The sequence below is a fragment of the Lissotriton vulgaris genome, chromosome 8 (genome assembly GCF_964263255.1).
Source record: "Lissotriton vulgaris chromosome 8, aLisVul1.2, whole genome shotgun sequence".
Classification (NCBI taxonomy): Eukaryota; Metazoa; Chordata; class Amphibia; order Caudata; family Salamandridae; genus Lissotriton; species Lissotriton vulgaris.
Window position 1 is genome coordinate 143,855,365 of NC_141696.1, and position 27,632 is coordinate 143,882,996.

General features: G+C 50.2%; 1 protein-coding gene across 2 annotated transcripts in view; it reads left to right on the forward strand.

Annotated features, from left to right (window-relative positions):
- FAM168A (family with sequence similarity 168 member A) overlaps positions 1-27,632 on the forward strand; it is a 489,029-nt gene that overhangs the window by 457,394 nt on the left and 4,003 nt on the right. The gene's annotated exons all lie outside the window — the stretch shown is intronic.

A 27,632-nucleotide genomic window follows, 5' to 3' on the forward strand; every position in this document is an offset into this window, starting at 1 on the left:
TCTTACTTAGATACATTACACATGACATCTTTTCTTGTTCTAACTAACTCCATCATCACCCTTTATGGCGAAAACAATCTGGAGATGGAGTCGATGCCCATGCGCACTACTAACCAAAGGAGGAGTCACCTATCTCGTGACTACAAAGACTTCTACAATAACAAAGTGCAAACATCCGAGCCCAACACCAGATGGCGATCTATGCAGCAGTATACAGATCTACAGATTTACATGCCAAGAACAGATGCATACTGGTAAGTAGCGTTTTCCTTTCTTGACCAGAGCACTGGATGCACATCAGTTTTAGGAAGAGGCTGGGACTATCACAGTTTTGCAAGGACCAGACAATGGTATTGTGTGGGATGAAGGCGCAGGCTGTGGTGGCCATTCCCCATGCTTCAATGGGAGGGGAGGATGAGACAACTAAAGTGGAGTAAGTATAGGAGTGTAGGTCCCTTCCAGAGCTGTAGGGTGTGTTAGCTGCTAAATGACCCAGGAGCAATTCTGCCATGCACATATTGAGTGCCCTACAAATGTGGGACTTTGGCAAGAAACCCAAAGCACTCATCAAGGGTTTGATTGGAAGGCATTATGTTTGCTGGGAGGATGGATTGCTCTATACTGCACTCTTTAATTTTGAACCAGTAGCAAGTAAGATGCTTGAGATTCCTCCAGTGCACAGGCATTTCCTATAGTCACTGGGCCACAAAGTGCCCTTAGCTGGACACTTGGACATAACAAAGGCAAAGGATAGGTTGGGCTGTTTCTTCTACATGGTAGAGATGTGTAGAGACACAAGGAGCTTCTGTGGAATCTGAGCAGCTGAATAGTAAGAGGGTAAGACCAAGGCAGCTAGTGACGCTGCCAATGGTAGATGTTCTATTCAGTGGGTGGACATTGACATTGTTGGTCTATTTGTCCATCATGCCCCACTCTCCGTATCAGGCAACAGTTATATCTTGGTTACGATGTATCATGCCACCAGACAAGCAGATGAGGTGCCTTTGAGGAAAACTGCTATTAAAGTAGCAGTTAGGACACGTGGCTGGTGATCTCTACTTATATGAGAGAGATGAGGTAGCAAGCTGGTGTTCCTTACCATTTTTTCAAGGCATACCAGCTGCAAAACAGTGAGTTGGTGGAAAGGTTTAACAATACCCTAAATAGCACAATGGGAACTCTGCCGGAGAACCTCATTTTCAATTGGAATCTTCTCCTGAGACTTTAGTTAAAGAGGGTAAGGCAGGAACTTTAGTTAGAGAAAGGTAGGCAGGATGTTCAGGGCCACCTCAATATGATATGGTGAATATTTGATTGGACTCAGCCTGCTAACGCAAGGTTCATGAGTTGGGCAAAGGCTAACCTTCATTCAAGCCAAGAATTGATGAAGGAGTGGTATGATTGGAAAGTGACGCTTGCTGACCGTGTACCAGGAGGAATAGGAGGTGTTGGTGATGAAGCTTATTTGTCCAAGAACTTTGGAGAATGAGTGGTGCGGGCCATACAAGGTAGTGCAAAAGATTTTGGAGGTCAATTACATGGTGGACACAGGTGCCAAAAGGGAGCCTAAGAAAGTGTTCCATTTGAAACGACTTAAGTCATGCCTCCGGAGAAACATCACGGTGAACAACATGATAATGACAAAGGAGCACGAAGAAGACAGTAAACCACTGCTTGACATACTACTTGGTGATGTGAAAGGTGGTTCTGTGGATGGGGTACAACGTGCCCCCCTCAGCTTACGCCGGAGTGCAAAGAGAGTTACATGGATAATTTTCTCATCTCTTTTCGTTGGCTCCAGGGTTGAAACCTTCATGTGTGTATCAAAAAAGGGGGTAGCTTCCCATTGAAGAGCAAAGTATACAAGATGTCAGCCAAAAGTACATCATGGTAGAGGTTGCTAAGATGTTAGACTTGAGGATGATTAAGTAGCCCCTCGAACAATGCAGTGGTATAGGTGGCCAAGCAAGCATACACAGGCTTCCATGTTGGTGTGAACTACTGGGCTCTCAATGAAGTGACCAAGACAGATGCACACTCAATTCCTAGAGCTGTTAGGCTATTGGACTGTCGGGTGCTGCTTACGTCTTGAGCTCCTTTGAACTTATCAGTAGCTATTGGCAGATCACATTAGGCACTAATGCCAAGGAAAAGAATGCTCTTGCCTCTTTTCAGCTATTGGTAAACTAAGTTCTTTCAGGATTGGAAGAGCCCTACCTTGATGGCTATCTTTAGCATTTCATGGGAGGACCACCTGAGACACCTAGAACAGGTATTGGTCAAGATAAAGTTAGTGAAACTGACCAAGGCAAACAAGCGCCATGTGGGGCAATGCTTGTGGTCTACCTTGGGCATCAGGAAGGCAATGGGAAGATCTGCCCTTTGGAAGCTTTGATCCAGCCTGTGTTGAATGAGAGTTTCCTACCGCCAATACTCGAGTAAGAGCCTTCTTAAGGCACATTTGATTTTGGCCAACAATGGAGCCTTGATATGACACCCAAGAAGCTGCCTAAGAGAGTGATTTTGACTCAATCAGGAAATTTGTAGAGCACACAACTCACCCGTGAGGGTCTCAAGCTGGTGGGGGGGTGAGGGGGTCCTGGGTCTGCCGTAGGATGATGGGGAGGGTGTTCTAGGTCGAGGCGGCAAGATAGGAGAACAATCTGCTGCCGGAGGTTGCTCTTCGGATGCGGGGGATGGTAGCGAGGGCGCGGTCACCGGAGTGGAGCTGGCGGTTTGGGGTGTAGAAGGTGAGTCGTCTGTTGAGGTATGCTGGTCCGGTGTCGTGGAGTGCCCTGTGTGCATGGGTGAGGAGCTTGAAGGTGATCCTCTTGTTGACGGGCAGCCAGTGTAAGTCTCTCAGGTGGAGAGTGATGTGGCTGTGTCGAGGGATGTCGAGGATCAGGCGGGCAGAGGCGTTCTGTATGCATTGCAGTCATTTCAGCAGTTTGGCTGGGGCTCCTGCGTAGAGGGCGTTTCCGTAGTCCAGCCATCTGCTGACGAGGGCCTGGGTGACCGTTTTTCTTGTGTCGGTGGGGATCCATCTATAGATTTTGCGGAGCATGCGGAGGGTGTTGAAGCAGGAGGATGATACAGCGTTGACTTGCTTGGTCATGGAGAGCGTTGAGTCAAGGACGAACCCCAGTTTGCGTGCGTGGTCGGCCACCAGGAGTCGTCCCAGGCTGAGGGGGTTAAGCCGAGGATGAGGACCTCCGTCTTGTCCGAGTTCAGTTTTAGACAGCTGTTCTTCATCCATACTGTGATGGCTTCCATTCCTTCTTGGAGGTTGGTTTTGGCGGTGTAGGGGTCCTTGGTGAGGGAGAGGATCAGCTGTGTGTCGTCGGCGTAGGAGATGTCGAGGTCGTGCAGTCTGGCGTCGTGGAGGAGCTGGGCCATGTAAATGTTGAACAATGTCGGGCTGAGGGATGATCCTTGGGGTACGCTGCAGATGATCTCGGAGGCTTTGGAACAGAAAGGGGGGAGGCGGACTCTCTGGGTTCTGCCGGAGAGGAAGGAGGTGGTCCATTCCAGAGCATTGTCTCGGATCCCTGCGTTGTAGAGGCGTGTGCGTAGGGTGCGGTGGCAGACCATGTCGAAGGCGGCTGATAAGTCCAGGAGGATGAGGCCTGCGGTTTCGCCATTGTCCAGCAGGGCCCTGATGTCATCGGTGGCGGCGATGAGGGCAGTTTCGGTGCTGTGGTTGCCGCGGAACCTGGACTGGGAAGGGTCCAGGATGTTCTCCTCGAGGTAGCAGGTCAGCTGCTTGTTGACGGTTTTCTCGATGACCTTCGCCGGGAACGGGAGCAGGGAGGTGAGCCAGAAATTCTTAAGGTCCCTCGGATCTGCCTTGGGTTTCTTGAGCAAGGCGTTGATCTCTGCATGCTTCCAGCTCTCTGGAAATGTCCCGGTCTCGAAGGAGATGTTGATGGCCTTGCGGAGATTGGGTGTGATCGTGGTGCAGGCTTTGGTGAAGATGTGATGTGGGCACGGGTCTGACGGGGTGCTGGAGTGGATGGTGCTTATGATTTTGATGGTGTCTTCGTCGTTGATGTTGGTCCAGGTGAGCAGGGGGGTCGTTGTGGGTGGTGGTCGTGAGGTCTGAGGTGTCGTGGTGGTCTGGTTGTCAAAGCTGCCGTGGATATCTGTGATCTTGCGGTGGAAGAAGGTGGCCAGGGAGTTGCACAGGTCTTGCAATGGTGGGATGTCGTTGGTGTTGAAGCTGGGATTGGAGAGTTCCTTCACGATGTTGAAGAGCTCTTTGCTGTTGTGTGCGTTGTTGTCGAGGCGGTCCTTGAAGGAGGTACTTTTGGCGGATCTGATGAGGTGATGGTGTTGGCGCCTGGCGTTCTTGTGGCCTGTGTGGTTCTCCGGTGTCTGTTCACGGTGCCATTTCTTCTCTAGTCTTCAACAGGTTTGTTTGGAGGTCTGGAGGTCCACGGAGAACCAGCTGGCATTCTTGTTGGTGTGTCTGTTGGAGGGTTTCTTGATCAGGCGAGGGTGTTGGAGCAGTCGTTGATCCAACGCCTGAGGTTGTTGGCGGCGGCATCTGGGCCGGTGGGGTCAGCGGGTGGGCTTCGGGCAAGGGCGGTGTTTAGCTGGTCTTCTGTGATTTTGCTCCTGCAGCAGCGGGGGATCTATTGGGTGCGGTGGTGCGTGGTGGGTTTCCGGAAGGTGAAGTGGATGCAGCAATGGTCGGTCCAGTGGATTTAGGTGGTGTGGCTGAAGGAGACGTGGAAGCTTGCGAAGAAGATGGGATCCAGCGTGTGGCCGGCGGAGTGGGTGGGCGTTGTGACGAGCTGTCGGAGTCCGAGGTTGTCGATCAGGGTGGTGGAGTTGGTGTCGTTGTTGTTCTCGAGGTGGGAAGTTCAGGTCTCCGAGGAGATGTAGTCCATGGAGGCGAGGGTGTGCGTGCTGACTAAGTCGGCGATGGAGTCGATGAACTGGGACCTGGGTCCGGGGGGGTCTGTAGATCAGAGTTCCTCTGAGGGTGGTTTTGGGATCAGTGTGGATCTGGAAGTGCAGGTGTTCGGCAGTGCTGAGGGTGTCGTCGGAGCTGGTCGAGACCTTGAGCGAGGACTTGTGACTGTAGAGTATTGAAAAGCATTGGAGAACCTGAAGGCAGCAGTATGCAATTCACCTGCTTTAAAGGCTTCTGACTATGAACAGACCTCAATGATACAGACTTACTCCATAGATAAGGAAGTTGAATCATTACGGACACAACTTGATGACAAGCCCAGTGGCCTTTATGAGCCGCAGATTACTTCTTAGAAAATAAATCATGGTGACCACTGAAAAATAATGCTTCGTAAAATGTATGGGCCTTGAGAAAGTTATGGCCTTATTTATTTGTTTGGTACCATGTTCAGGTTCATACAGATCACAAACCAATGAAGTGGTTAATGGCAGTAAAGGGTGAGAATGGCAAGTTTGTGAGATGGTGTGTCTTTCTACAAGGCCTAGATTTCACAGAGAAGCACCGAGCCAGAATGGATTATGGGAGTTCAGATGGTCTTCCCTGACAGTTTTTAGATCCAATCACTGTACTTCTCCAAAGTGGAGTGAGGTTCCAGGTAGTCTGACCTGAGAGGGGCGTCTGTAGGGATGGGAATATCCCTGTATGATAAACAGGTGTGTACCCTGCCTGTGTGCCCAACTTTGTGAAATTAGTGTCTTGACATAATATTTTGACTCACGCACCAGCCAAATCTAGTGTGCGTGCAAATGCCTATTCCTGATAATGCAAGGTCCAGAATCTGTTCTGTGACTGGGGAGATAGCTTAGTTTATAAAACAAGCCCTCTTAATGGTCATAAGACTACGTCCAGACTCGGAGCGAATTATTTATGTGACTGCATTTATTTCTGTTTGTCAGGCAGAGGAGAGTCTATGCAACCCTCTTATGTAAAGTTACTCTGTTACATGAATCCAGGGCTTAATTTGCTGAAAACATAAGTGCTGGGGCTCTCCCAAGGAGGCCACTGCAGCTTGCACAACACATTGCCCCTGCTATGCTGCCAATGACAGTACCAAACCAGCTACTAACCATTGCGCTCCTACAAGTGTGACAATTCGGGCTACTTCTGGCCCCCAAAGCTATAAGAATGGCTAGGGAAAAAGGTAATCGACATTGGTAATGTATATTGACTTAATTATTAACTATTGTCGTGGTCATCTCTAAATTAGCCAGACAGCGCCACTTTGTGGCAGACTGTCACAAGCTCCTGTGTTGAGACTTAATTGCCGGGCCGAGCACCTGAAACCACCGGCTCAAATTAAGCCCTGCATTCATCCCAGAACTTTGCACTGACAATCTGTGTATGTCTGGCCCTGCTAAGGGAGAGACTATCCAAGAGGAAAAGCCAGCTGTGCTCCTTGTGTGGGACACCCAGATGTTGCGGACTGCCATAGGATTGAATCCAGAGCTGACCCATGTCATGAGTAGTGTTGTAGTATCCCACTGCAGCCTACAGCAGACCGATCAAGAGCAGAAAGAAATCGCATGCTCTCTGGCACCTCTGCGATGCCCAAAGTGCCCCAGCCCAACTTCAATAGAATCGAATGGAGGGAATGCTGTTGCTGATAATGTGGAAATCTAATCTCAGCACTGAATCTTCACCTTCCAGATGAGCAGAATAAATGTGTGCTTCTCACACTTGGCAGCAACTGCTTTTTTTGGTAGATGAGGCTTAATGCCTCCTTGATCATAATTTGTGCCCTCCAAGCCTGCATGCCTTGTTACTCACCTGCCACTACCTGAGTCCTGAGTATAGCCGCCGCCATATCACCACAGCAACGTGAGCAGGTAATAGGGCCTCGCATACAAAGAAGACTGAGCTAGACATGCAGGCTGTGTTCTGTAGCAGAAACATTGATTGTTACTCAAGTAATCTCATTGACACTGGTTCAGAAAACTGAAATATATAAAATATCCTTTTGTTCTGCAGGATGGAGCGTTAACAGAATCATGTGTTTGTATCTGCTGCCACCCTGTGGATGGTTGTGGTACTGCGACTTAAAAATGTAAAACTTGCTCGTAGCTATCAATCAGAAAACGTCTAAGGTGGATATATATGACGTGGCTGGGACAGGGGTAAAAATATTTAACAAGTCAAATGCACTTTGAAACTGATTGTGCCTAGTTAATAGATGCCATCCAATTGGACTGCCGTGTAAATGACCTATCCTTCTATGCACAACACCTCCGGGACATACCCGAGAACTTGTCTCAGGTGATTGTAACATGGGTGTGGGGGATAAGGGCAGAGGGGCAAGAGCTCCTGATCAAAGCTGTGTAATGTTCTAGAATTTACCCAACCGGTCTAGCACTATTCCCACACGAAAGGTCTTGAGATTGACTGGGAGGCGAGCAGAGTGCTGAGCTCTTATGAGGTTGGGCAAGTCTGTTATTTTCTTCAAGCTGTCTTCCTCTGCTTCTTTGTACAATTTCACCCTTGTAAAGTTTGTGGAAATATTGGCTACACTTTAAGGTACATAAAAGACAAAGTAATAGAAACTGTGGTATGTGGAGAAAGATATTGTATATTACTATGGAGAGTTGGAATCTATGTTAAATTGTCACCTCCTACTCTAGGGAGCTGCATTACAGGAATCTTATAAAACTATGTTTGGGCATACGCATAAAGAGCTCAAAAAGTGCTACAAACCTCTGTAAAAAACAGTGTTTAAGTCGGGCTTGCCGTGGGATGAAGTCATCTGTAGACTGGAAAAACTGACATTTTCAAGAGGCATTGAAGGCTGAGAACTTTGACAGAGGGAAACAAAAGAGCAGACCTGCAAAGGAAAGGTGGTGCTATTCCTGATCGATGTTGAGAACCTACCCCTAGTGTCTCCAAGGCATTCCAGGCAATCAAGCTCTTCCAGACCTTGCTGTAGGCCTAGAGCAAGGTTATGGTCCTACCTTCGTTTTTTCCATTCCAGAGCTAGGCATTCAAGACCTTCCTCTTCAAAGCGTTCTTCAATAGACCGCAATCCTAAAATGTGGTTGCATGAAACTGGGATGGCCCACCTTTTCAAATAGATGTAGCAGAAGTGATGCGAAGAGGACAGACAACCTTTCAGACAATTCCACAGGGAATCCGATCAGTCGTGGGGTTTTGCACAACTGGATGCAGCAGTAGCCACTAGCAAGAATACCTCGAGCATGTCTGGGAATAGAAGCATGTATTTGAGCTTGAAACCCTGTAGCTTCTACTTGACTTGGTCGAAAGCCTTCCTTTGGTTCTGAACTAGCCTGCTGTAACCCAGGAAGACTAGGATTTTGGAGGATTAACATAGGGTCTAGCCCAACGCCCTCGCTGAGCATAATATCTATTCCCTGTCCATGTAGTTGAGGAAGCGGGCAATGATGGCTCAAGCTGAAACCCCAGGGGGGCGGCTGCTGCACCAGTGCCCAATGATCTTGCTAAATTAGGAAACAAATAGACCGTTGGTCCTCCCGGAGAAATTCTTTGAGCCAGGACTCAAAATATTTCTCATGGTTAGGCCCCTCAACCCCCTCAGGAAATCCCACAAAGCGAAAGTTATTGTTACGGGAACAACTCTCCACATCTTCTAGTCTTGCTGTCATTTTGCCTACCTTATTTTGCAGTCTCCTCCGTGTGCTCCAATTTTGTCACTGTGTCCTCCAGGGAGAAGATGTGGCCCTCTGCCTCGGTCACTCAGCCCATCGTGATGTGCAGGACTTTTTGAAGGAGTGCAACATCTATACCCACTTTGATGATTTTGACCTAGAGGGTGAGTCTAGAGTCTTCTGTATAGCACATAGGAGACTTTCATTACTGATGGCGAGGCCAATCCCAGGTGTTGGTGAGGAAAAGCCGCCAACTGCCTGGGTAGGCAATTTGGCGTATTCATCTAGTTTGCTCTGCCGGACAGGGGACTTGTCTTTTGCCATTGCAGCTTCTTAAAGGTCATCTTGAGCTACCCCTCTGTGGGCCCACCTGACCCTCACTCAGGAGGTGGCACAAGCAGCCCGGAGTCCAATAGGTGCAATATCTCCTGGCCTTAACCTGGGTGATGTCTGGGAGGGGCGTCCCAGTAGATTATGAAGGATTTACGCCTCTCCCTGGGAGCTTAAGCAACATATGACTCATCTTGTTTCGCCAACCGCCAAGCCATGGCCCCTCAGCTTCCTCTCTTTTGATTCCCCAATGACAGTCATTGATTAAATATTTAGTCATTATTGCCCATCTTTGCAGGCAATAACAGCTGTCAATTACCCTCTCCACACTTGTGGGATCGAGCTAAAGGCGACTGCACATAGTGAGCAGTAACTCCCTATTTGGTCTTGTAAAACTGCTCTGCTGCCCCTCGGTGCTCTACTCCCATTTTCTTCAAGGAGATTCTTTCCCCCTTCTCACCCTGCTTGTATCTTTTTATTGAAGCTCTTCTCCCAATGCCAGGCTCCTTTCCGCTTGTCTCATTGAGGGAGAATGTGAACTTGATCGCCTCAAACCAGTAAGAAAAAATAAACAGCCATGTCACCTTGTTTATTCTAACTTGTATGTGGCTTTTTTGGCTATTTCCTCGGGCTTTATTTCAGGTTGTAGACCTAATGTCTCTTGCGTACTCTGTGGTAGCAAGACCTTGGTTCCACCAGCGGTTGATGCAGCCTTTTGATAATCAAGTTCAAGTCCTTGACTGCAGTGGGATCACTGAAGCACTTCTGTTTAAGGCCAAAAAGCAATTAGGCCAGAGATGGCCATATGGCTTGAGGTGGTCACGTCATCAGTACCCAGATTTCCTGCAGATGCAGCATTCTCTGTCTCCTGGAAAGGAGTCAGTACCAGCAGAGTCCAATCTTCCACAGCTTGCTTAAATGCCAGATTTTCAATCCTTGCAGAACCATAATGACAAGCAGATTGATGCTAGGCACTGCACTGGGTGAGAGGTTACCCAAAACCTTGTTGTGTGACTTCGAAACAATTAAATAATGAAAGTAATATATATTCACACAAAGAATCTTCGAATAAAGTGCACTAGTTACAGTGCACCAAAGAAAAAATACAGCAAATGAATGGAGTGTGTTGCTTAGAAAGAGAATCCTATTTCATTAAATCAGAATATTAATTTCTAATATGCTGTTTCCTGTGATGTTAATTAGCAGTGTAGATCCAAATTTGGCTTATAGGAGACGCACACCTTGTCAATGTTTGTAGTCAATGTCTATATAGGTGAGTGGTGCCCTGGGATTAACACCCCCTGTACCTGGGGTGAAGAATACTGTGAACTGCACTGTTTCCCTTGAGACCAGCGTCCCTCCCGGGCACTCGGAAATATTTCCTTGATTTGTTCAAATAAATTCAATAAGATTATATTTCTTGGTTGATATCATTCCTTTTATTTTTTAAATAAATTCGTCACATTATTGTTGTCATAATGTTTTAGGCAAATGGCCCTGTGGCCTGAAATGCAGAACCTACAGATAGAAACAACCTTTTACACCATCAGAGTTTTCACCAACCATCGTTGAAAACCCACCTTCCATACTCTCAACTAATTCGGATAAAGAGAATTGCCTCCTCTCACGAAATGTATCAACAACAAAAAGAAACTATGATGAAAAAGTTCAAGGATCTGAAAGAGACACGTTAGTGATAGATTCCTTACCTTAGAATATCCCCAGGCGTCAGACTGGATCCGGAAAGTTTTGCGTAGCAGTACCCTTGCGCGTCGGTAGGCGTCGTCTGCGGCTCCGCGTCCGTCGTCGGCGTCGTGGGCGCCGTGATGACGTCGTCGGAGTACTTAGACGCCGCCTCCGCGTGCTGACGTCAGTTCTTCTTTTTTCCGCGCCAGCCAGCGCAGATCTGGAAAGAGCAGTACTCTAGTCAATTTTTGACTACGTTTTTTGGAGATCTTTTGATCCTTTTCGAAGTCTTTACGACTCCGACGGTGCCGTTAGGGATGCCCGGATTCAAGAATTGCGAGGAGTGCGACCGTACCATGTTGGTTACGGATCCCCACCGCCAGTGCTTGATATGTTTGGGCGTCGACCATGACGACGAGGCCTGCCCCGACTGTCGGGCCCTTTCGAGGAAGGCCAGGCGGGAGCGGTCCCGCAGGCGACTCGAAATCAGCCAGTCGGCCCCGCGCCGTGTGAGGTCCCGGTCCCAGTCCCACGGGAGGTCGAGGGACAGGTCGCGGGGACGGAGCCGTCACAGCTCCGGGAGTCGGCGCCACTCCTCCAGGTCCAAGTCGTCAGGTAAGAAGCATAAGAAGTCGAAGAGACATCATCGCTCTTCCGACTCCCCCCGACGCTCGCGCGATGCCGCCGGGGGTTCGGGTGACACCGCCCACGCGGCTCCTCGGGAGTCGCGGGCGCCGCGTCCGGCCCCATACCCCCCGGTCCCTGGGCTGAACGAGACGCTGGAGGAGATCGAGCATTTCCTCATGGCCATGAGGTCCCTTTCTTCTCCGACGGGTTCCACGGCGCCTTCGGGCCCAGTGAACCCGTCTGGCGGCCCTAGTGGGTCGAGGGCTACGACCTCGACGCCGTCGGGTGCTTCGGCCTCGACGCCACCGGCGCCTTCGGGCCCGGCGCCGCAGGGCCCCACGATCCCGACGCCGCCGGTGCCCACGGGCACGGCGCCGCAGGATGCAGCGGCCCCGGCGTCGTCGTTGCCTTCAAGCCCGGCGCCGCAGGATGCCGCTGGACCCTCGTCGGGCGATGGACCGTCCACGGTGGACCTTACGACCCCCCCCGGGGTCGGTCCGTATGGTGTCCCCTCTGGCGTCGTCCTCGGGCGGCGCCGGCCCCGATGCCTCCTCTCACTGGGTTCCGACGTCGGGACGACGTCTACCGACGCCGCTCTCGACGCCGTGCGGGGAATTTCAATTCCATGAACCCACCTCATTTGCTTATGACCCTGAATCCCAGGAGATGGGGGAAGAGAAGGATTGGGAGATGGGTCTGAGGACCCTCTGACAAGGGAATGTCAGTCTAACATGGACTGGACAGGAGACCTTGGGGAGGCCAGTGGCCTGGACACCTCTCCAGACACTGGATTCGTCTCTCCTCCTACCGTGGCTTCGGAGGAGGGCGCTACTTATAGTGTGGTGCTGATGAGGGCTGCTAAGGCCCTGGGCCTTGAGCTCCCCGCCGCGGCCGTGAAGACTAACCTCCTCACTGAGGTCCTTAAGCCGCAGTCATGCTCCGTGGAGCCTCTGCTGCCGTTTAATGAGGCCTTGACAGACGTTCTTATGGGCACTTGGTCCAGGCCCGCTACAGGTTCGCCTGTAGATAGGAACGTGGCCAGACGCCACCGCCGGGCCCGGGCGACCCATGTTTCCTGTCCACCCACCCCACCCCCGAGAGTCTGGTTATCCAGGCCTCTAACTCCCAGACCGCCTTCCTGACGGCTCCTCCCGATCGGGAATCCAAGAGGTACGAGGCCTATGGCAAGAAGGTGTTCTCGTCCATTAGCTTGGGACTGCGGTCTTCCAACACCGCATGCCTCTTGGGCCGTTACACCCACTCTCTGTGGGAAACGGTGGCGGAAGTGCTGCCAGAGTGTCCGTTGGAGGTACGGGCCAAACTCGGCCAAGCCCTGCTGGAGGGCCGGGACGCAGCGAAGTATAACATCAGGTGCGGATTGGATACTACTGACTCGCTGGGCAGAGCGATGGCTATGCCGGTGGCGATACGACGCCACGCCTGGCTGAGATCCGCCAACTTCTCGGCAGACGTCCAAAATACACTCATGGACATGCCGTTCGATGGCCGTCGCCTCTTTGGCGACAAGGCAGATCACGCGCTTGAGCGCTTTAAGGACTCCAGGGCTACGGCCAAGTCCTTGGGCCTCTCGGCCCCGCGCCAGCAAATGAGTGCCTTTCGCCCCTTTCGTGGCCAAGGAAGGGGCGCCCCCACACGTGCCGCCAGCTAATCGCCACAAACTGTCGTCCAGCGCGGCGGCGGCCGTGGAAACCACCGTGGAGGCGGTCGGGGAAACAGGCGGAACCAGTCCTCACCTGCTTCCGCGGCATCCGCCTCTAAACCCTCCTAGTCCGTGCTTTTCGGCCCATGTGACGCCAGTGGGAGGCAGGGTTCGCCATCACCACTCTCACTGGCGCGCAGTCACTTCGGACAGGTGGGTGCTGCAAATCGTCCGACGGGGCAACTCCCTCCCCTTCGAGACGACCCCTCAAGCCATGCCACCGCAACACCACCGCGTATCGGGGGATCACTTGCGGCTCCTGCAGGAGGAAGTTTCGGCCCTCTTGGCCAAGGGGGCCATCGAGCGCGTTCCTGGGCCAGAAGTAGGACATGGTTGCTACTCCCACTACTTTCTGGTACCCAAGAAGGGCAAAGGGGGCCTACGCCCTATCTTGGACCTGAGGAACGTCAACGGCTTCCTCCGGAAGGAGAAGTTCAAAATGCTGACACTGGCTCAGGTCTTGGCTGCCCTAGACCCAGGAGACTGGATGGTAGCGTTGGACTTGCAGGATGCGTATTTCCACATCCCCGTCCTGCCGGCCCACCGGCGTTACCTGCGGTTCACGGTAGGCCTCGAGCACTTTCAGTTTACCGTGCTCCCCTTCGGCCTTACCAGCGCCCCACGGGTGTTCACGAAGGTGATGGCGGTGGTCGCAGCTCACCTGCGCAGGTTAGGGGTTTCAGTCTTCCCCTACCTAGACGACTGGTTGTTGAAGGCGGGCTCGCCCCAGGCAGTCGTCAACCACCTCCAGACTACGGCGGATCTCCTGCACAGGCTGGGATTTTCCATCAATGTGCCGAAGTCACACCTGTGCCCCTCTCAGAAGCTCCTTTTCATCGGAGCGGTTCTCGACTCGGCGCAGTTTCGGGTTTACCCGCCCGAACAGCGAGTCCGGGATATACAGGCCCTGATTCCGATCTTCAGGCCGTTATCCCGAGTTTCGGTCAGGTTGACGCTGCGGCTTCTGGGGCTGACGGCCTCCTGCATCCTTCTGGTGCATCACGCACGGTGGCGGATGCGGGCTCTGCAGTGGGACCTGAAGTTTCAGTGGGCCCAGCACCAGGGCAACCTTTCAGACCATGTCCTGATCTCGGAGGGCACTGCGAGACAGCTGCAGTGGTGGCTCACGGACCGCGATTAGGTCAACGGCAGATCCCTCTCCCTTCCCCAACCGGAGCACGTAGTTGTGACGGACGCGTCCCTCCAGGGCTGGGGAGGCCACTTGGGAGAGGCGGAGATCAGAGGACTCTGGTCTCCGGCGGAGTCCCGGCTCCATATCAATCTGTTGGAGCTGCGGGCGATTCATCTGGCACTGAAAGCATTCCTCCCATCTGTCCGAGGGAGTGCAGTGCAGGTGTTCACGGACAAGACCACCGCCATGTGGTACTGCAACAAACAGGGCGGAGTGGGGTCGTGGACCCTAAGCCAGGAGGCTCTGCGCCTCTGGCAATGGCTGGAACATCAGGGCGTGACTCTGGTGGTTCAACACCTGGCAGGTTCTCTGAACGCCAGGGCGGACGAACTCAGCCGTCGGTGCTCGATGGATCACGAATGGCGTCTGAACTCGGACGTGGCGCAAGGCCTCTTTCTGCGATGGGGAGAGCCTTGGTTAGATCTATTCGCCACCGAAGAGAACGCGCAATGTCATCGGTTCTGCGCGTTGGAATTTCCAAGGCGGCACTCGCTCGGAGACGCTTTTCGTCGCGAGTGGAGCTGCGGTCTGTTGTACGCCTTTCCGCCTATACCTCTTCTGCCCAGAGTGCTGAAGAAGATCAAGCGCGACCGGGCACAAGTCATCCTTGTGGCTCCGGACTGGGCACGAAGGTACTGGTATCCCGAGCTACTCAGTATGTCAGTCGATCCCCCGGTTCGTCTGCCTCTTCAGGAGGACCTTCTGCCGCAGCAGCAGGGGACGGTCCTCCACCCGAACCTGTCCAGTCTCCACCTCCATGCATGGAGATTGAGCGGCGACAGTTGAGGCCATTTGACTTGCCTCCTGAAGTTTGCAACATCATTCTGGCAGCCAGGCGTCCCTCCACAAAGACGGTATACGCCTGCAGGTGGAACAGATTTGTGGCATGGTGCACAGCAAAGGCTGTGGATCCTCTCAATGCCCCTCTCTCTGAGATTCTTCTCTTCCTTCTTTCTCTTGCCCAGCAGGGCTCTGCTCTGGGCACTATCAAGGGCTATCTTTCGGCTCTTTCAGCCTTTCTGAGGCTGCCTGACCAACCCTCTTTGTCCTATCGTAAATCGATTCCTGAAGGGCATCACTCATACTTTTCCTCCTGTTCCATTCGTGATGCCTCAGTGGGACTTGAACCTGGTTCCGACATTTCTGATGTGCACTCCCTTTGAGCCTCTTCACAACTGTCCACTTCGCCTTCTTTCTTTAAAGACTGCCTTCCTGGTAGCCATCACCTCTGCCAGGAGAGTGAGTGAGCTCCAGGCTCTCTCTTGTAAGCCTCCTTTCCTTTCAGTCCATCCGGACAAGGTTGTTTTGAGGACTAGGCCCTCCTTCTTGCCTAAGGTGGTCACGGCCTTCCACATTGGGCAGTCCATCACATTGCCCACCTTCTTTCCGCCTCCGCACCCCTCGAGAGAGGAGGAGAGGCTCCACCGTCTGGACCCAAAACGTGCGCTCTCGTTCTATCTGGATCGCACACGCCAGTTCCGGGTGGATGATCAACTCTTTGTTGGGTACGCGGGCGCTAAGAAAGGGAAAGCGGTGCACAAGAGGACCATTTCTCGATGGATTATCATGTGCATCCAGGCGTGTTACTCCTTGGCTAAGAAGGAACCACCTGTTGGGCTGCGGGCTCATTCCACTCGAGCCACGGCCACTACAACTGCCTTGGGCCGAGGTGTGCCCTTGCAGGACATTTGCCAGGCAGCTACGTGGGCCTCGTTGCACACGTTTGCGAGGCACTACTGTCTGGACAGTCAAGTCCGGAGGGATGGCTACTTCGGCCGTTCCGTTCTCCAGGACTTTCTGGTGTGAATATTGGTTCGCAGACCCACCACCACGGGGATGGTATTGCTGGGGTATCTATTCTAAGGTATGGAATCTATCACTAACGTGTCTCTTTCAGATGCACAAGTTACTACTTGTGTAACGATATATCTGTAAGAGACATTAGTTAGTGATAGATTCCTTACCGACCCACCCATCCTCCCCGTTCTGCGAACCGATATCTAGGGTTACGGTCATCCCCTTTCAGGGCCCTAGTTTCTTGGCACCAGTGTTGGTTTTTGTCATGGCTCTGCGCTTCTGGCGCGGAAAAGCTGTGGCTAAGAACTGACGTCTGCACGCGGAGGCGGCGTCTAAGTGTTCGAGGCATGTGGGCTGCTGAATTCATATCTGTGCATAGATCGCCGCCTAGTGTTGGGTCCGGATGATTGCACATTGTTGTCCTGGAAGAGTCTTCGAAGTATCACGAGATAGGTGGCTCCTCCCCTGGACTACAGTGCGCATGGGCATCGCCTCCATCCCCAGATTGTTTTTTTCCGCCATTGGTTTCGGATGTGTGTCGGTTCCCTCTGTCGGAACCGATAGTTGTTAAATCACTTTATTCGAGACCAAAAGGTCTTTAGGCTCGGCGCCGGTATCGTTTTCGTTCGGGTTTACTGTTTTCTCCAGCTCCGAACTCTTGCTGCCCTTCCGCGTGCTATCGGCGCGGACGGGCCTACACGACGCTCCAGACATGGAACGGACTCCGTTTAAACGGTGCCCGGTCTGCAACGCGAAGTACTCGCACCTCGACGTGCACCCAGTGTGCAACACCTGTCTGTCGCCGGACCACAACGAGGCCTGGTGCATGGCCTGCTCGAAGTTCCGGTGCAAGAAGACCCTCAAGATTCGTCGGGCTGCGAGACTCCAAGCCAAACTGTCTGCGCCCCCGCCGGACAACATCTTCGAGGAAGACGTCGGAGACGACGATGTCCAGCAGGTTTCGGACTCTAACCCTGCGTCCGAGGGGGAGGCCTACGACGCAGGGGACGAGGAGTTTGACAAAGCCGACGACGAGGTAGGGGGATAGCTCTGAGGACGAGCACCCCCGGACTGACTCAGGGGTCGGACCCCTTCCTACGGCCCAGGTCGAGGGATCGCCTTCGGGCCTTACCCAAGACACTGTTACAAGTCCAGCAGCCCCGCCTACGAGCCCGGCCACGGACATTTTGGAGGTGCCACTCACTTTTTCAAAATCGAAAGTGAAGCCTTCGGGTTCAACAGCTCCGGCTTCGAAACCGAAAGTGAAAGCCATACAGAAGGCTCTGGAGGCGTCAAAACCTAAGAAATCCAAAATGGCCGACATGGACAGTGCAGCCAAGATGACCGACCCGAAGGCATCTGGGTCGGTGCCGAAAGCAAAGTCGTCCGACGCGGCTGCGTCGGCGCCGAAGATGGTCGCGGTCGACGACCAGAAGAAGGCTTCAAAGAAGCGTCAAGGCGATCCCAAAGCTCAGGCTTCCCCGGCCCCGGCCGCCGGAGCCAAGGAGGGTACTGCGTCGACTCCGAAGACACTGCCTCTCGCCGACGCAACTCCCAAGTCAGGGAAATCAAGCGATGCGATCGCTCCCTCTCCAGCCCTCTCGAAGAAGGTCCAGGAGTCCCTGCAACAGATTCGAACAGCCGCGGAGCTTCCAGACCCAGAGGCTGGGGTGTCGAAGCCCGCTCAGAAGCCGTCCAAGGCGCACACGCCTATCCGCTTCACCCTACCGCCGAAGTCGACGCCGAAGGCCTTCGCTCCGAAGCAGGTGGCTGGGGTGCCCTCGAAGGAGGTGTCGACGCCCAAAGCGTCTCCGGTGGTGGCCAAACCTCGGCTCCAACCACTCGCGGAGGAAGAACGTCGTGAAGTCATCATCGACGCCAATACTGGGAAACTGTCCCTCCTCAAGAGGAAAATCACCACGGAGCCGGTGCTGGAACACTTTCGCATTCCTCTGAAAAATAAAAGGGACTCTGCGGGTGCTTCAGCGCCTCCGGCGCCGGCATCCCCAAGTGACCTGCCGAGTTCCCCAACTCACTCTGCCGCGGGGGATGACGACGAGGAAGAGGTCGAGTACAACTATCCGGCGTACTCGGATCCGGAGGAGGAACATGTACCTTGGTCTGCCGGAGGCGACCCCGAGGACCCGCAGTCGGGTCAGGAACCACATCTCTTTGCACCAAAGACTTCGCCAACGGAGGACTCTGCTGCCTTCAACGCGCTAATCGAGAGAGCTGCAGCTAACCACGATGTCGAGCTGCACTCCGATCCTGTGGATGTGGACTTTTTGTTTGACACTTTCTCTGTGGCCGAAAAGTCAATCAAAACTTTGCCAATGCTCAAGGGAGTGCTCAAGCACGCGCAGGAGGTCTTCAAGGAGCCCACTCGGGCGCGTGTTATCAATCCACGCATTGATAAGAAATATAAGGCAGCGCCCTCGGATCCAACATATATCAAGGGACACTTGCCACTAGACTCTTTGGTCGTTTCCAACGCTCGCAAGAGGGCGAACTCACAGACAACTGGTGACGCTCCTCCCCCAGACAAAGAGTCGAAAATATTTGAGGCATCAGGGAAGCGGATTGCTGCACAGGCAGCTAACATTTGGCGCATCTCAAACACTCAGGCCCTACTCGCACGCTACGATAGGGCTCATTATGACACCCTAGAGGCACTACTGCAGCACTTGCCTGACCAGTACAAGGAGGCAGGGGAGATGTTGATTCAGGAGGGAAAGCTCATCACAAATGCTTCCATAAAATGTGCGCTAGATGTGGCTGATACGGCATCCAGGGCGATCAACACTAGTGTGTTGCTCAGAAGGCATGCATGGCTTAGGATTTCAGGGTTCAAACCTGATATACAAACGACCATCCTGAACCAGACTGTTAATCCTGACCATTTGTTCGGCCCTGAGGTGGATGCGACGCTTGAGAAAATGAAAAAAGATACAGACACGGCTAAGTCTATGGGGGCCCTTCAATCTCAGCAGTTTCGGGGTGGCTCCTTTCGCCGCTCCAATACCAGAGGCACCTCAAGGGGTCAGGCATCGCAATCCTCACAGTACTACAAAGGCAATACCCAGACCTCATACACCAACAAGGGTAGAGGTGGCTACAGAGGCAACAACATCAAAGGCAGGGGACGTGGAAACAACAGGTCCACCGCCGCCAACAAGCAGTGACGCCTTGTCACTGCCCCCCGACCACACAACACCGGTCGGGGGGAGACTCCAGCAGTTCCTGCCCGCGTGGAGATCCATCACCACGGACAGGTGGGTCAAGTCTCTTATCCAGTACGGTTACTGTCTGGAACTTACCTCCACTCCACCGAACATACCTCCAAGAAGCCGTCCTATGTCCGGCGAGCACTTGCTCTTGTTGCAGCAGGAAGTTCAGGTCATGCTGCAAAAAGGTGCAATAGAGCTCGTTCCACTGCAGGAAAGGGGTACAGGAGTTTACTCTCTGTACTTTCTGATCCCCAAAAAGGACGGTTCCCTGCGGCCCATCCTGGACCTCAGGCCCCTCAACTGGTACATTCTCTCGGAGCATTTCCAGATGCTCACGCTGCAGCAGGTGCTCCCTCTGCTTCAACAGGGGGGCTTCCTGGCTACATTGGATCTGAAAGATGCATACTTCCACATCCCCCTGCATCCTTCCCACAGGAAGTATCTCAGATTCACGATCCAAACCCAGCACTACCAGTTCAGGGTTCTGCCGTTCGGGGTCACCACAGCGCCAAGGGTCTTTACGAAGTGCCTGGCGACTGTGGCGGCGCATCTGCGACGACAGAACGTCCACGTCTACCCTTACCTGGACGACTGGCTCATTCAAGCAAAAACAGAACAACAGTACGCCGACTACGTGTCCCGCACCATTCATCTCCTGCACGATCTGGGATTCTCTCTGAACTACCCGTAATCCCCTCTCCAGCCCGCCCATGTACGACAGTATCTGGGCGCGACAATAAACACTCTGGCAGCCACTGCGCAGCCAAATTCAGTGAGAATCGCCAGCATCCAAACACTGATCCAACGATTCAGACCTCAACACTCGCTTCCAGCGAAGGTGTTCATGCAGTTGATAGGCATGATGGCCTCCTGCATCTCCATTGTCCCGCACGCGAGGCTACATATGCGTCCGCTTCAGGAGTGCCTGGCACGTCAGTGGACTCAGGCTCATGGGCAACTGACAGACCTAGTGTTGGTGAGCGGTCGGGCATACAACTCTCTGCATTGGTTGAATCCACAAAACCTTTGCAAGGGCCGACCATTCCAGGAGCCTGTGCCGCAGATTATCCTGACAACGGACGCTTCTCTCCAGGGATGGGGAGCGCATGTCCTCCACTACACGGTGCAGGGACTATGGACACTACAGCAAAGGAAGATGCACATCAATGTGTTGGAACTGATGGCAATCTTCATGGCCTTAAAGGCGTTCAAAGTACATCTGTGCAACAAGGTCGTGTTGATCCGGACGGACAACATGACAGCCATGTACTACATTCAGAAGCAGGGAGGCACACACTCTCCGCAGCTGTCTCATCTGGCTCAGAGCATGTGGAAGTGGGCCATTCAGAGGAACATCTTCCTCATGGCGGAGCATCTCCCGGGCAAGGACAACCAGATGGCGGACCTGCTCAGCAGGCACAGCCATCAAATGCACGAGTGGGAGATACATCTATCAGTACTCCAACCGTACTTCCTAAGGTGGGGTCATCCAGAGATAGACCTGTTCGCCACAAAGGAGAACGCAAAATGCCAAAGCTTCGCCGCCAGATTCCCACACCCGCAATCACAGGGCAATGCGATGTGGATGAACTGGTCAGGCAGATTTGCGTACGCTTTTCCCCCAGCACCTCTGATACCGCTGGTGGCACGCAAGCTCAGGCAGCACTCGATGACTCTCATCCTGGTTGCTCCGACGTGGGCTCGCCAACCATGGTACACCACGTTTCTAGAACTGTCCGTGGTACCGCATCAAAGGCTCCATCTCACTCCCAGCCTTCTGACGCAGAGCCATGGCGACATTCAGCACCCAGATCCGCAACAGCTCAACCTGGCGATCTGGCTCCTGAAGTCCTAGAGTTTGGCTACCTCAATCTTCCCCTCGATTGTATGAACATCATTCGGGAGGCAAGGAAGCCCACTACTAGAGCTTGTTATGCGGCTAAATGGAAGAGGTTTGTCATCTACTGTGTTAACCACAATATTGACCCGCTAGATGCTTCCATTCAAAACATCATTTGTTACCTGTTCCACCTGTATCGATGCAATTTAGCGTACTCTTCCATCCGCATTCATCTGTCTGCTATGGCAGCATACCTCCAAAATAGGCAACACCTGTCACTTTTTAAGGTCCCTGCTATCAAGGCTTTTCTGGAAGGACTCAAGAGAGTCATTCCGCCAAGGACCCCACCAGCTCCAGAATGGAACCTCAATGTGGTTCTTACAAGACTGATGGGTCCTCCCTTCGAGCCACTGCATTCTTGTGAGCTTCAGTTTCTGACTTGGAAGGTTGCTTTCTTAGTAGCAATTACATCGCTACGGAGGGTTAGCGAGTTGCAGGCGCTCACCATCCAAGAACCTTTCTTCCAAGTACATGCTAACAGGGTTGTGCTCCGCACTAACCCTAAATTCTTACCCAAGGTTGTGTCTCAATTCCATATGAACCAGACGATAGAGTTGCCGGTGTTTTTCCAAAACCCAGAGACGCTGGCGGAGCGGATGCTCCACACCCTTGATGTTAAGAGAGCCTTGATGTACTATGTAGACAGGACCAAAGATTTTCGCAAAACCAAGCAGCTTTTTGTTGCTTTTGCCACACACCACAAGGGAAACGCTATCTCCAAAGCTGGGATCGCTAGGTGGATCGTGAAATGCATTCAGATCTGTTACGCCAAAGCTAAGCGCACTCTCACTATCCCACCGAGGACCCATTCCACCAGGAAGTTGGGGGCCTCTATGGCTTTCCTAGGCAACATTCCCTTAGAAGATATCTGTAGAGCAGCCACATGGTCTACCACACATACTTTCACTAAACACTACTGTGTAGACGTGCATTCCAAACAGCAGGCAGCTGTTGGTCAGGCTGTTCTCAAAACACTTTTTCAGACTGCTGCAGCTGGCACGGGCGGCCGCCGCTAATGGAGGGACTGCTATGTATTCTATGCACAGATATGAATTCAGCAGCCCACATGCCAAGAAACTGCAAATGCTACTTACCAGTATGCATCTGTTCTTGGCATGTAGGGCTGCTGACATTCATATCGCCCACCCTCCTCCCCGGCGCCTGTAGCAGCTGCAGTATTCATTCATATGTATATCTATATGCTCATAGCATGGTCATCACTCACATACTTCACTCCATCTCTGCCAATGGCTAAAAACAATCTGGGGATGGAGGCGATGCCCATGCGCACTGTAGTCCAGGGGAGGAGCCACCTATCTCGTGATACTTCGAAGACTCTTCCAGGACAACAATGTGCAATCATCCGGACCCAACACTAGGCGGCGATCTATGCACAGATATGAATGTCAGCAGCCCTACATGCCAAGAACAGATGCATACTGGTAAGTAGCATTTGCAACTCCGACTACGTCATCATGGCGCCCACGACGCCGACGACGGACGCGGAGCCGCAGACGACGCCTACCGACGCGCAAGGGTACTGCTACGCAAAACTTTCCGGATCCAGTCTGACGCCTGGGGATATTCTAAGGTAAGGAATCTATCACTAACTAATGTCTCTTACAGATATATCGTTACACAAGTAGTAACTTGTGCATCGAGGATATCCAGAAACCAGAAATATTTCCGAGTGCCCGGGAGGGACGCTGGTCTCAAGGGAAACAGTGCAGTTCTCAGTATTCTTCACCCCAGGTACAGGGGGTGTTACTCCCAGGGCACCACTCACCTATATAGACATTGACTACAAACATTGACAAGGTGTGCGTCTCCTATAAGCCAAATTTGGATCTACATTCTAATTGACTGTACTACTAAGGATACAGCACCCAAGGAATCATGCAGTTTGAAGATATATTACACTCGACAGACCAAAGAGCAGAAACTCTGGCATTCACAGAGGAAGACTCAAAGCAAATGTATTCCTTAATACAAGAGGAGGAAAGCCCAAGTACAAGCACAGGTTCAACCCAAGCTAATATAAAACAACTTCTATACATGTCCAAACGCATTGTCAATCAACATCTTCATGCGAGTACTTTAATTAAATATCATAAAGCCCAGCGGATTCCACGTGGCCTACGGATATCATTAAAATCAACTTTATGCAAAAACAACGCAAGATTTACAGAGAAATTGTTCGCAATTCTCAATAAATGTTCGCTTGATTTGATATTACTAATAATAGAAGAGCTGGCTAAACTAATTGAAGATTTGAATAAAGAAACAGCACAACTAAAAGACGAATTAAATACCATGTTATCAAAGGAGGAATGGGAACAGGTTTTAACATACATCAATGCTGAATTGGATAAATACACAAAAGAGATCAAGGACCGTAAAATCAGAAAGTTCAAGAGAGACACCACAGATTACCGTACAAGGGAAGTTTACAATTGGGCGGACATTTACGCCCGGCGACGTCAACAAAAACCAACTCCATACAAATCATCTGATGAAACAGCCTCTGACGATTCACAATCAAACCGAAGAGGTCCCACAACCTCGCGAAATGTTCCAAGAGCAGATGAAACGCAAACCACGGATAATAGACAACAACAAACCTCAACCTCTTCAACAGCCACAACTCCTTTTTTAGAGATAGGCCGGGGACGCCAAAAAGAACCAGGCGGGGGAGAGTTAGAAACAGCAAGAAGTCACTCAACCGAGAGTGTATCAAAAAACACCCGGAGTAACAGGACTTAGTTATCAATATTTCCAATCACAACATTTCTAACTTTCAATTACAAACTTTACAAAAGGGTACATCATTTGTCCCTACTTACCATTCAAATGTACTAGACACACAAATTTGTGTTTACAAATTTCTGAGAAGTTTACGCTTAAGACATTTCTTTGCGAACGTAGTTGAAAGACCAACAACAGAAGACACCGAACCAGACAAACTCATGGGACTTAGGAACCCTAGCCGATTATTACCTCCCGTGAGTGCTTGACACGTTTGAAAAAGTTGTTAATCAAGATATCATCAAAATCTTTAAAACTCCAAGAACTAAAACGACAAATTTTACCAACACAGAGAGGCAGGCCATACAAGCCTTATCTGAAAACAAGGACATTACTATACGACAGGCGGATAAGGGAGGAGCCCTCATAATCATGGATACCGAATTCTACAACAAAAATGTGTATGAACACATTGACACCAAAACATACATGAAATTCATGGGAGATCCCACAAAAGAATACACCAAAATCCTTAACACAATCATTAACAGAGCCATTGACACAGGAACCATCGGCAATAAAGAAAAGGAATATCTCATCAAACAAAATCCATCAACTCCATATATTTACATGATTCCAAAAATACATAAACATCCTACGGTGCCGCCATTCCGTCCAATTGTTTCTACAGTCAATTCAATCCACGAGCCAGTTGGAAAGTTCATAGACAAACACCTACAGCCTCTCGTGCAAAGAATTCCAACATATGTAAAAGACACCACCCACTTTCTAAACATACTGGAGGAGCACAAAACATCATTTACAGCTAACATGATTCTATCAAGCATTGATGTCAAAGCATTATACACCTCAATTCCCCATGACTTGGGGCTGACAGCATTGGAGAATATCTTACTGGATTGCGAGAAAGATGAAGACCTCAAATTGCTAATCATGGAATTAATGCACTTCACACTATTTCACAGTTACTTCCGGTGGGAAGATCAATTTTTTGCTCAATGTACAGGAACTTCTATGGGGAATTGTGCAGCACCAGCGTATGCTAACATCTTTATGCACTACTTCGAGTCTCAGTACATTCTATCCAAAAAACCATGGCAGGATTACCTTATACTGTACAAGCGATTCATTGATGACATCTTTATTCTTTGGAACGGACCCATTGCACTATTACAGACAGCCATTCCGGACTTGAATACCATCAATGAACGAATACAATTCACATACAACATCAATGAAAAGCAACTACCGTTCTTAGATGTACTTATCGTGAAGGACAATGACAAACTACACACCACAGTATTCCAAAAACCTACAGATAGAAACAACCTTTTACACCGTCAGAGTTTTCACCAACCATCGTTGAAAACCCACCTTCCATACTCTCAACTAATTCGGATAAAGAGAATTGCCTCCTCTCACGAAATGTATCAACAACAAAAATAAATTATAATGAAAAAGTTCAAGGATCGAGGATATCCAGAAACCACGCTGAAACACGCTGTGGACAGAATAGAAACTATGAACCGGCAACAACTATTAACACCCACATGCGTAAGGGAAGAAAGGAGATCAGTCTTCGTCTCTAAATATTCCACAAGAAGTCAAAAAATACAAAGAGTCATTTTAAAACACTAGCCACTACTGGCTTTGGAAGAAGATTTTCACGGAATGTTTACCCCTAATCCACGGTTCGCCTATCAAAGAACCAGAAATCTCAAAGAACTTTTAAAACCAAAATCCATCGAAACACCAAACAAATACACTGGTACGCTACCATGCTACAATTGTGGAAATTGCAATTCCATCATTAAAGGAAATGAAATAGATCATCCATCAAGTGGAACAAAAATCTAATTAAAAGTCAATGGCACATACGACAGCACAAATTTGATTTACATGTTAAAATGCCCATGTGGCCTCCCATATGTGGGGAAAACATCGAGGAAAATCAAAGTAAGACTAACTGAACACAGGAGCAACATCAGATTGAAATCCACTAAATGCACAGGAGCAGTACACTACAATGAACATCAACATAACCCCAGCCAATTAAAGTATTGCATTATTGAAATCATACCCATATTGCTAGGAAGAGACAATGACCAACATCTTTTGAGACGAGAACTTTATTGGATACATAAACTCTCATCAACCGTGCCAAGAGGATTAAATGAACGGCTGGAATTGAGCTGCCATTTATGAATATCTTATGAACATTTATGAACATGTCACCAGAACCCATCCAACAAGACTCTAGAATATATTCACCATGCTCATTTTTTAATTTTTTTAATCCTTTAATTCTTTAAAATGTCTTGAATATCTTTCAGTATCTCACAATGTTTCAATGTGTTAATGGTATTCAGCTTTGCAAGCACTAGGTTATGAAACTGTGATAATGAAGTAACACGTGTATGCACAATACCTGGTTAATTCACATTTCACCTAACATTGTCATTCTCATACAATTTTGTTTGTTCAATTTTACCTTCGATAAAGTTTTGTTTACCTGAACAAACACGTGATCGGCCGTACAGCCAATCACAGTACTGGCACCCTCATCGAATTTAAATCGGAACTTAGGAAATCGCATTTATTCACATGCCGATTATCTATCTAATTTTACGCCCGGACGCTTTTCGACACATTATATGATAAAATCATGAACTCGGACATTCAGATAAACATAAAGCTCACGCCGCGGCCAATCAGAAAAGGCAAAACATAGTTTGTATCACAAGACGCACTAAACTCCTATTAGAACACTGTGTTTAAACACCGGCATACCGTCAGAAATCCGAACCGTACGAGCGCGGAACTAGAATGAATCTTTTACTCTCCGGTAAGCGAAAGTTCTCTCAAACTAGATATTCTATGTCCTTAGGGACATTATGATGAACATAGCAACCTGATGTACATATTTTTGAATACAGTTTTAGCTGTTTCTTTCAGCCTCGCTATAGCCCGCAGAAGAAAAGTTGATATTTTCTTGAATAAGGTTAGAATCGGTATATAACAAACGAAGCATGGATCTTACGTTTTAAATTCGGGTGCACGAACTCGCGATGTACTTTATAACGGTTCCTTTTAGAATCATTTCACCGTATGACACAATCACTGCAGTTTTATTCATTTAGTATGATGCGAGCCACAGCACATCATGTAATTTTCTCGCGATTTTTTTCACTATTTCACATGCTATATACTTGATAGAACACCTCTGAATCTCCCGCACTTACCGTTATGCATGGCCACAGAAGCATGTTACAAGTTTAATGTATGTGCTATATGTACTTGAGATGAATGTTTGATCTTGAAAATTGTACTTGGTTACTTTCAGGAATTTACACGTCCCCTGAGGAAGGGCGATGCCCGAAATGCATTGGGCCACAGGGCCATTTGCCTAAAACATTATGACAACAATAATGTGACGAATTTATTTCAAAAATAAAAGGAATGATATCAACCAAGAAATATAATCTTATTGAATTTATTTGAACAAATCAAGGAAATATTTCCGAGTGCCCGGGAGGGACACTGGTCTCAAGGGAAACAGTGCAGTTCACAATGTTAATTAGCAGCTCACATTCACAGTTCTCATAAATCATAGGTTTAGTCTTGGCTGGCTCCTGTTTTCAGAATGTGAAGCGAGTGCTCATGCGCATGTGTGGACTGCAGGAGATGGTAGGCACTGACATTCCCTCCTGTAACCCCTTTCTGTACATTTGCTATTCTGCCTAAAGTTGATTTGGTCGTGGAAGGGTAGTTCTTCAATAATGCTACTTATCAATG